Source organism: Fukomys damarensis, unplaced genomic scaffold (assembly GCF_012274545.1).
Source record: "Fukomys damarensis isolate Sample0158 unplaced genomic scaffold, DMR_v1.0_HiC HiC_scaffold_30, whole genome shotgun sequence".
Classification (NCBI taxonomy): domain Eukaryota; kingdom Metazoa; phylum Chordata; class Mammalia; order Rodentia; family Bathyergidae; genus Fukomys; species Fukomys damarensis.
In genome coordinates, this window is record NW_022900942.1 from 26992535 (window position 1) to 27003788 (window position 11254).

Genomic DNA, 11254 nt, shown 5'->3' on the forward strand with positions numbered 1-11254 from the left:
CATTCCTGGTAAGTCTCAGGTGGCCAGTGACTGCAGTGGCACCCATATATTTGGGAAGCCAAGAAAACAACACAGAATTTGGAAAGCCCAAAAGGCCTTTACAGAGGGAACTTAAAAACATCTGACATAAAAATGTATATTTCCAGCTCTATTTCTGAGGAGAATCTCCCTACAAAAGAAGTTTTTCTCCTCCTATAGCTTCAGAAAAATAGATTATATAAACATATTTTTCTTATACTCCATACTATTTCACTTGGAAAAATGCTAAATATTTTGATTTCTTTGATATCTATTTTTTGATGCAATCTGCATACATCAACGTCCTACTCTCCCTTCCTCCTATGAAAAATTAGAATATTCAGAGCAAGTCTCCTCTCCTACTTGAGTTTAATTAATTCCAAGATGTGTTTGTTTCTGATACCTTGCTCCCAAAAACGTAAGGTTAAAACAAAAGTTCTATGACTACAGGCTAATTATACGTATAAATGTATATGCTTACACATTCACACATATATTTATATATCTAATATTCCTCTGCTTCTTACATTTTATTGGGAAATGAATGTTAGCAATTGAATTGGCCTTTCATCTTTTTTGTGATGAAATTAAATGTCATAGTGTGTTTCAACTCTTTCCTTTAAGAAATTTGAGGCAACTCTTTATATAACCTCATCACATTTATCTATTGCTTTGGGACATTTGTTCACTTTTGCCTTTTGTGTGTGACATATATTTATTCTGTTTTCAGCACACCTCTTTTCTTCATGCCCACCTTCAGGTTATCTCCTCTTGTCTGGAAAAGGATCACCCCAGTTTCACATGAAATTACCTGAAAACCGCAGTCACAAAGTTTTGGTCATTTTTGTTCTCTTTTGTAATATAGTAGAGTCTCAGCTTTCAGTATCTTTCTCCTCATATGAAGATAAAACTGAAAAATGGAACACAGCACCTGTATGGTATACTTCTTGATATTTAATCACTTTAGATGATTTGTTGTTTTGTGAAAATTTTCATTCCATCAAAGTACAGTGAGGCAGATACTGTGCTATGCAAAAACACTTTGCTTTTGAGGATTAACATGCTCGTCACAGAGTGAAAATGTACAGTTATGTCCCTTTTAAAGTCACCCACTTGGAGCTGCTAATTTTAGCTGTCGCTTGTCTCACAAGAGGTTTCTAAGTTGCCAGTTTCCAGGTGCCGCACATTAAAATACCTTTGCAGTGAGGCAGTCAATACCTCTGGATTTTCTACATTCTGTCTTGAATTTGGATAAAATTCAACCTTGATAAATCTATTTGGCAAAAGGAACAATTCCTGACAATTTGAAGAAATAGGGACCATGTTATTTCTTCTGTGGAATCTGTCTGATCTTTGTCCATTTATTATTTCTTACCACTGTAGTCAAAATAGGAAGAGGGTGTGTGTGTGTGTGTGTGTGAGCACGTGTGTGCTTGCGCCCATGGGTGTGCACCCATGGGAGAGAGGGAGGGGGAGAAAGGGGGGAGGGGTGTGTTGCTTTGCTTCTGTGGCTTTTGCATAGGGAACTTCAGAGGCCAACTAGTGCCATTTCTTTAAATGAACAGCACGTGACTCTCATTTTCACCCTCCCCGAGGGTTTCCTATGTGTACTTCAGATGCTTGATCTTCTTAGTATAAAACAGTTGTGTTACTTTGCCTTATGACTTTCCTAAGGAGTGAGCAGTTAAACTCAAACTCCTGCCTGAGCTTTGCAAAGAGCTGTTCTGGCTCCCCTAGCAGCAGTCAGTGACAGCTCGCCTCGGTTTCGTCAGCTCTCTGAGGCTGCATTTCACCAGGCCCCTTTGCCAGGGCCTCCCGGGCGACGTCAACAAGTGTCTCACCTACTGCAGAAACAGCCCTCAAGTTTCATCACAGTGATGCTCAAAAATATTCTCTAGCTTCAGCAATGACCTAGTCCATTCAAGGGCAGGGAAAAAATGCTCTGCTTCCAGAACTTGCCTATGCCTGGTGGTTTCTCTCTTAGGAAGCCATGAACTTTTCTGGAAAGAGAATTAACTATGCTTTGACACACTTGTGGAAAAGACCCTGCATTTGAATCCCTGTCCTAAGAACAGAACATCCAATCAAATGCCTGACACACAGCCTGGAGAGCCCTCCACCGAGCAGCCCACCGATAACATCTCTTGGACAAACAGTACTGAAAAGTAAGTATGGAAACTTGGGTTTTTACATATGATGCGGCTATGTTTTAAACATATAATTGTTTACATTTTCTACAAAAAAGAATAAAGCTGATTGCCTCCTTCTGAGACAGAGAAAGATAAAACAAGCAGAAGCTGGATGGGATACTGGGTGTTTTAATGTGACCAAATTCTCACAGTCTTGTAGTTGAAGTCCACTCTTATGCTTTCTGAAAATTATGATTATCTTTTAAATGTTTGCTTATTTTAGATTGACGATAATTAAAATAGTTTCATCCACATCACGTCTGTCTTAACTAGAAAAAACAAATGTAAAGCATGATTTAGAGGAGTAATTTGCAAAGGGCTTTGAGAAGGAAAGGAAAATTGAAGCGGTTATCCATGTAACTCTAGCTGCAGACACTTCTGCCTGAAATAATTTTAGTATTTTTGTCCAAGTTTATTCCCTTTCCCTGGAATAATCTGAATGATTGAAAAAAAACTCCCCTCTGTGGGTGAATATAGCAATGTCTCATCTGATAACAGCAATGTACGTTGCTGAAAAGCTATCAGGCATTTCGAAAAGGTTCACACAAACATACATCCAGTTGTCAAATAGATTTTTAAAAATTTATGGCAAAAAGTAACCTTAAAAAAAAGAATCCACTGATAAAATGTCACCACTGTTACGTTATATTTTAGTAAACACATCTAAACTTTAGAACCACTAAAGGTGTCAGTTACAGACATCTGACAATCATTTAAAAATAGATGAAAGCAAGAACAGCATTTAGTGCTGCTTTTGCTAGAATTATTTTCTTCCCACAACCTCTTCTTTGTACAAAGGTAGCCTCCATTTTTGAAGATCACTTAACCAGGAATGATGAGTCAGTCTCACTGTTCCAAAGGCTTGTAATCCATTTTATACACCATAGCATGTCAGCTAAGGGGAAATGGAATGAGCTGGTTTGCCTTTTCTGAACCGAAACTGAGGATGTTGTGAGCTACCTTCCAAATCAATTTGACACATACTCTATTAAAGGGAGCTGATGGCCATGTTCAGATCTTGAAAATTAGGATTTAAAACCTTCCAAATTGAATTTCCTTTTTGGAATTTTTACATATTTGAAATATTTGAACACAATTTGGGGACATTTTTAGGTAGGGTGACTACAAAGCTTTCCTTTACTCCCCTTGTGTTAGTTTTTTACCAGCCCCTTGCATACTCCAGACATGTGTAGATAGACTTCAGATGTGTAGATATCAGTAGGGAAGAAACAGTTGTAAGTATCCTAATCTGAATGGATCTGGGGAAGTACGGTGGTCCTCAGGGAAGGAAGCCCAGGCTTTGGAATCAGATTTGGAACCAACTTCTCTGACTATAGCACAGTTTTTCTGAGTGTCTGAACCCCATTTTTCTCACCTGTAAAGTGAAGATATTGACATCCACCTTAACAGACTGATAGAGGATTATATGAAGAAACACACTTAAGGTTTCTCAACAGAAGTTAGTTCTTCATCTTTACTCATTAAATGTTTTTCTTTTGCTTTTTTGGCTCAGATGTCAGGGTAGAATCGTCATATTAACTATATAAAGCAATAGAAACTTCATTTTATTGACATTGGTGTAATAAGCAACAAGGGAAAATTAGATTCTCTGAGAAAAATGTTGTACTTAAAAACAACATATTTGGAAACCAAATTTTAAAAAAGGATTATATTTTAGAATATATTCATGATAAATAAGAAAAGATTTTTTTTACTGAAAACGGTAGTATGCTTATTATCTAAAAACTGAGATAGAGATTTATCAACATCTCAGTATTCTTTAATACTTAATTTATGCCATAGTTAAATATGAGGGGAAATCTGTAGGAATGAGAGGTACAGTGAATCTATGCATGCAAGATGAGATCTGTGATTGTTATGGAAACTATGAAAACAAGGCACAAGCCCAGCCTTTCCTTGAGGTTGCAGTTGGACATTGCATTGATGAAACATAGACACTGTGGGGTGATGGTGATGGGAATAGAGGCTAGAACTCTCTCAAGAGGCAAACAGTACCTGGATGGGCCATCTTAGGAGCAGCATGATTTTCAGTGTAGGAACCACATTGTGGTCTAGAATTGCAAGGTCTGTGATAAAAAACTTACAGTGTAAGAGTGCTTCCTTGTTCTGGGATAAAGGCAAGTCACGTAGAGGAAGGGACAGGCAAGAATCATAAACAGGGCTCTTGAGGTAAACCAAATTTTAAAAAAGGATTATATTTTAGAATATATTCATGATAAATAAGAAAAGATTTTTTTACTGAAAACGGTAGTATGCTTATTATCTAAAAACTGAGATAGAGATTTATCAACATCTCAGTATTCTTTAATACTTAATTTATGCCATAGTTAAATATGAGGGGAAATCTGTAGGAATGAGAGGTACAGTGAATCTATGCATGCAAGATGAGATCTGTGATTGTTATGGAAACTATGAAAACAAGGCACAAGCCCAGCCTTTCCTTGAGGTTGCAGTTGGACATTGCATTGATGAAACATAGACACTGTGGGGTGATGGTGATGGGAATAGAGGCTAGAACTCTCTCAAGAGGCAAACAGTACCTGGATGGGCCATCTTAGGAGCAGCATGATTTTCAGTGTAGGAACCACATTGTGGTCTAGAATTGCAAGGTCTGTGATAAAAAACTTACAGTGTAAGAGTGCTTCCTTGTTCTGGGATAAAGGCAAGTCACGTAGAGGAAGGGACAGGCAAGAATCATAAACAGGGCTCTTGAGGTAGTGCTGAAGAATTTTAGCAGGTGTCTCTCTCTCTCTTTTTTTTGAAACGGGGATATCCCCATGGCTTTTCCCCAGGCATATCAGAGTATCTAGATAAATGCTCTTCTTGAGTTACAAACAGGTTCACAAGGAACTCTGTAATTTTGGGCCTAATTCTGCTAAACAGGAACAGCGGAATGCAGATAAATAGAGAAAACTTGGAAGAAAGTGAATGTGTCTTCTTAGGGTTGGTAAAAATGAAGGAATAAAAAACCCTGAGTTACACGAGAAAAAAGAACATTTAAAAGTATTTAGAGCCTTTGTTATAATTTCTGCAGATGTACATACACCTGGCATGGCCTCAGTAGACATCAACATCAGGTCAAAGAGTGAGACACCAGACTAAAGAGAAACTCCGTTCCATAGCGCTTACATCTGTGTCCCCTGCAGCCCCTCACAATCACCACAACCTCCACCTGCAAGGCATTACAACTCACCTTTGTCTTCACTTGATGGGCAGCTAGCTCTTAGGTAGCCAGGCCCATTTATTCCTCAATCCCTAGCTTAAGACTGTGTCTGAGTCCAGTTGTTCTCAAACTTTCAAAGTGCACCAGAATTTAGGGAGCATGTTAAAACACCAGTTCCTTGACTATACCCTGAGTTTCTGATTTTGAAGGTTCAAAGAATCCAAAGAATTTGCATTTTGTTCATGCTCCCATGAGATGCTCATGGTGTGCCTTAAGCACTACAGTAGGAGAATTACTCCTTTAGACGTGCTTTTGGCCTAAAGTTCCTGAAGGAAACCTTTTTGCGCTGTTGTTTTCAATCACTGAACTTAGCTTATTCTTCAGATTCTAGATGCTGTATGCTAGTGCTATAGAGAATAAAAAAGGTAAACCAAGCAGGCACTCTGCAGGCAAATATTTTAAATGTGTGTAGGAGATGCTTGACCTATGGGACAATAAACTGAGGTCCTAGTCTATCATTTGGAGGGGCTGTTTTTTTCCAGTTGAAGATATCAGGGAAGCTTTCAAAAGAAGAAAGCATTTGAGCTTAGGTGTTTTTAAACTGGTGGAATCTGAGCAGATAGAGATGGAAGGTGGTCTTTTTGTGCTTTTGAAGCAAGAAAAACATGGTGAGCACAAAGAGAACGAGTATGCAAATCATAAGTTAGTTTTGTTGGGCTATGCTTTTCTCAGTTTCCCTCAGCACTCTCTTGGGGAAGTAGTCTTTGATCCATAAAGTATTAAATTATGTGGAGTCCAGGGAGTGAGACAATAGAATGTAAGATTCCCAGGTTCTCCCTGACACTGCCTGATGCTTGAAATTCCATAGTGTTTTACTTCTTGGTCCCATTTTGGAGTGTTTGTTGCTGGAAGAGTGAGCAGGATGTCACAGGGAGCCTGGGTGAATGTGGAGGACAAGAGGAGAAGCCACAGGGAATATTTCTTTAGGACACAGTGTTCTTTCTGATTGTCCTGCTGACGCATCCCTAGGTTGTACACAATAGTTAGCCCATGACATTCAGCTCTAAACCAAAGTGATAACCCATTAACTCACGAAAGTTGGTCTCATTATAATACCTCTGTGCTCTGTGCATTTATAGCATCATACATTCTCCTTTCTTCCAGGCTTCTTCCTGAGAAAAGACAAGGAAAAGACAGAGAGGGAAATATGTCCTTCTAATATAATACACTGAAAATTAGAATCAAGAACCCGGCACTTTACCATTACCAAGCCAGTGACCTTGGGAAAGTCACTTAGCCTGTCTGTGTTTTAAGTATGTTTTGCAGCTGTTAAATCAGGAAAGGTATTAAATTCCTTCAGGGAAGGTATCAAGCATGTTTTGTTTTGTTTTCATTCTTCCTTAAAACATTGGATATTAGTTCCGATGTAAATAGTAGGGAGGAAAATTGGTGAGAAAATGCTCTATTTCATTTAAAATTTAAAAGAAAAATGAAAGTTTAAAACAAATCCAGAGAAAGTAGCACTACATATGTATAAGTAAGCATACAAGGATATTCACTTTTTTCTTATACAAGTGCTAGGATATTTGTATTTATACACTGTAAAAGGTAAACCAAGCAGGCACTCTGCAGGCAAATATTTTAAATGTGTGTAGGAGATGCTTGACCTATGGGACAATAAACTGAGGTCCTAGTCTATCATTTGGAGGGGCTGTTTTTTTCCAGTTGAAGATATCAGGGAAGCTTTCAAAAGAAGAAAGCATTTGAGCTTAGGTGTTTTTAAACTGGTGGAATCTGAGCAGACAGAGATGGAAGGTGGTCTTTTTGTGCTTTTGAAGCAAGAAAAACATGGTGAGCACAAAGAGAACGAGTATGCAAATCATAAGTTAGTTTTGTTGGGCTATGCTTTTCTCAGTTTCCCTCAGCACTCTCTTGGGGAAGTAGTCTTTGATTGATCCATAAAGTATTAAATTATGTGGAGTCCAGGGAGTGAGACAATAGAATGTAAGATTCCCAGGTTCTCCCTGACACTGCCTGATGCTTGAAATTCCATAGTGTTTTACTTCTTGGTCCCATTTTGGAGTGTTTGTTGCTGGAAGAGTGAGCAGGATGTCACAGGGAGCCTGGGTGAATGTGGAGGACAAGAGGAGAAGCCACAGGGAATATTTCTTTAGTACACAGTGTTCTTTCTGATTGTCCTGCTGACGCATCCCTAGGTTGTACACAATAGTTAGCCCATGACATTCAGCTCTAAACCAAAGTGATAACCCATTAACTCACGAAAGTTGGTCTCATTATAATACCTCTGTGCTCTGTGCATTTATAGCATCATACATTCTCCTTTCTTCCAGGCTTCTTCCTGAGAAAAGACAAGGAAAAGACAGAGAGGGAAATATGTCCTTCTAATATAATACACTGAAAATTAGAATCAAGAACCCGGCACTTTACCATTACCAAGCCAGTGACCTTGGGAAAGTCACTTAGCCTGTCTGTGTTTTAAGTATGTTTTGCAGCTGTTAAATCAGGAAAGGTATTAAATTCCTTCAGGGAAGGTATCAAGCATGTTTTGTTTTGTTTTCATTCTTCCTTAAAACATTGGATATTAGTTCCGATGTAAATAGTAGGGAGGAAAATTGGTGAGAAAATGCTCTATTTCATTTAAAATTTAAAAGAAAAATGAAAGTTTAAAACAAATCCAGAGAAAGTAGCACTACATATGTATAAGTAAGCATACAAGGATATTCACTTTTTTCTTATACAAGTGCTAGGATATTTGTACTTATACACTATATTTCACTTAACAATATATCTTGGAGATTATTCTGCATCTGTCCATACATAACTGCCTTATCCATGTTAAAATTTTTATTAATGTATTTTTGCAATACCAAATAGTGATGTTCATTTTAGGGAATTGGTGCATGCATATAACATTTCTGTGTGTGTGTGTGTGTGTGTGTGTGTGTGTGTGTGTGTCTGTTTTGTGTCCCAGAGACTGAATCTAAAGTCTTTTTACTTTTTACTGAGCTACATTCCCAGCCCCTTTAAAATTTTTTTTCATTCTGAGACAAGGGCTCACTGAGTTACCTAAGCTGAGCTTGAACCTGTTGTCTTCTTCCCTCAGCTTCCCAGAGTGCTAGTATTACAACTATGCACCACTATGCCCAGCTTCATATAGCATATCTTGGTAATTTTTAATTGTTTTACTCCCTTCTCTCTTAACCCCTCCCAACCCATGATTGCTTTACCCCCACACCCCACTTCTCTTTTTGAGACAGGGTCTCACTATGTAGTAGACTGCCCTGGAACTCACTATGTAGCCCAGGCTGGTCTCAAACTCACAGTGATCCTCCTACCTCAGCCTCCTAAGTGCTGGGATTACAGGCATGGGCTGCCACACCTGGCTGCTTTATCCCTTTTTAATGTCCATTGTTGCTGGAAAAAAAATGGTTCCATTGTTTAGATATACTGTAACTAGTTATAGTATTGGATTGCTTCCTGTCTTTTGTTACTGCAAGCAAGGTGATGTCACAAGCAAATACAGTAGGTGCTTAGTGTTTGTCTTCTTGTCTATATTTTAAAAATTAACTTTATTGAGGCATAATATAGTGCATTCATGCATTCGCTCTTTCTAAATGTTCACTGCAAAGGTTTTTTTTTTTTTTTTGGTACCGGAGCTCGAACAAAGGACCTTGCACTTGTGAAGCAGGCCCAGTTCCACTGAGGTAAATTCCCAGCGCTGCAATGATTTTTTAAAGTAAATTTACCAAAATGCACCACCATCACCATTAATCAGTTTTAGAGCATTTTTGCCTCCTACAAAAGACCCCTCATGCACATTTATTTTTAGTTAGTGTTCTCCCTTCTGCTCCGACCTCTAGCAACCACTCCTCTACTTTTTGTCTCTGTTGCTTCCTTTGGACACTTCATATAAATGGAATCCTAGATATATGCTTGTTTATGTCTGGCTTCTTTTACTGAATGCAGTGAGAGTTTTTGGAGGTTCATCCATGTCATACCATGCATATGTCTTTTGTTCCTTTTTGTCACTCGGTTGCATGGCTATGCCATGTTTTGTCTATCTGTTCACTAGTTGGAGAGTGAGGTTGTTTCTAATTTTCAGCTACTCTGAATAATCCTACAAAGTATGTTTATGTACAACTCTTTGCATGGATATACTTTTTCTTTCTCTTGGTAAGATGTGTAGGAATAGAATTGTTGGATTACTTGACAAATCCATATTTAACTTCTTAAGAAACTTCTAAATTGTTTTGCAAAATGTCTGTATTATTTTTGCATCCCCACCAGCAATGTAAGGGGATTCTTGTTCTTTTCCACATTCTCACTGTTTTTTGGTTGTCTATTATCGCCACCCTAGTAAGTACCTAGTGGTTTGTCACTGTGTTTTTAAATTTTCATTTCCTCAATGACTAATACTGTTGAGTATTTTTCCATGTGCATTATTTTCTTGCTTCTATTTCTCATGTACAACTCTAGGATCATACCCAAGAAAGAGCACATTTGTGTTCCAGCAAACCTGGAACCGTATCTTAGCTCTGCCATCTGCAGGCCATGAGAAATAGGCTTGTTATATCAACCCTTTAAAGTTCCTTAACCTTCCATGTCATCATCTGTGAAGCAGGAAAGAACAATCTGGGAATTTTGCTGGGATGATTAAATGTGGTCATGTCTATGAAGTAACCTACTCTTGGGACTGACAATTGGTGGACATCAGAATGTTTTAATTGTCTTTCTCTAGGAGGTCTGTCCCCCCACCAAATATCCAGAATCGATCTTTGGGAAGGGTACTTTCCCTAACAAGAGACTGAGTTTTAAGTGACAGTGGACGTGGTATCCAAACTTACAGTAACGTAGATTGCAAATGCAGGAACACAACTGCCACCAAAGTAGGCTGGATAATCAGAACTAATCCCTCCTATCCATGGTGAGAAGGCTCTCTTAGTGCTTGTTCTCCTGCCAGGTCTATAAGAGCAGGTACCCTGCTCTGAGTGTTGGTTGTGACCTCTTCCCTGATCCCTTATGCTGACAGCAGGCTTATTGCTGACAGCAACCAGATCACTGACTATGTAGGGCAGATTAGCCAAAAACAACAACAACAAAAACAAAACAAAAAACTTGGCATATTTTGGTGTTTAAAGGTTCCAAGAACTTGCCCATAGCATTTTATTTACTATTGATATAAGAGAAAGACATCATTTTTGTGTGTGTGTCATTTTGCTTGTGTTAAAACCAAAGCCACTGGTATCAGCTAGTATTCCTGCAAAGCCTACTATGCTATTCAAAGGGGTTTTTTACAGATGGGCTCACTTAATTTTCCTAACAGCCAAATCAAGTACATGCTACTACTATCTGAATTTCATAGATGAAGAAACTGAGGCAGAGGGGAAATTAGCTAGTACATGACAAAGCTGAGATCTGAACCCAGGCAGTGTGGTACACAAGTCTATGCCCTTCATCACCACCTAATTCTGCTATTCTGCTAAAGGCCCTGACTGCTTTTGAATATCTATTAAATACCTATTAAAATGTAAAATATGAACAATATTCTATCTGACAATTTTTTCTTGGTACCTAATTTAGAGAACAATTTACATGCCCAAGGAAGCCTGTGCTAGGATATTCACTGAGACACATTTATAAGTCTCAAAAACTCCAGATAAGCTATACAACATCATCAGTACAAGAGCAGTCAGGTGAAGCATACTCTGGCCATACAGTGGGAGCCTGATATTGTCTAGCAGTCTTTAAAAAAAAGGATGGAGCCCTTTAGAAACTGGATTAACATTGCAAAATTCCCAAAACATAAAATAAACCAATTGCAAGGAAAGCACATACAGTTTAG

At 38.4% G+C, this 11254-nt stretch overlaps 1 protein-coding gene across 1 annotated transcript in view; it reads left to right on the forward strand.

The window, feature by feature from the left end:
* The window catches only part of Alpk2 (alpha kinase 2), a 151973-nt gene that overhangs the window by 22119 nt on the left and 118600 nt on the right, over positions 1 to 11254 (forward strand). The window contains exon 2 of the mRNA XM_033757531.1: positions 2003 to 2183. The gene's annotated coding sequence lies outside the window, so the exon portion shown is untranslated. The remainder of the gene's footprint in view (positions 1 to 2002; positions 2184 to 11254) is intronic.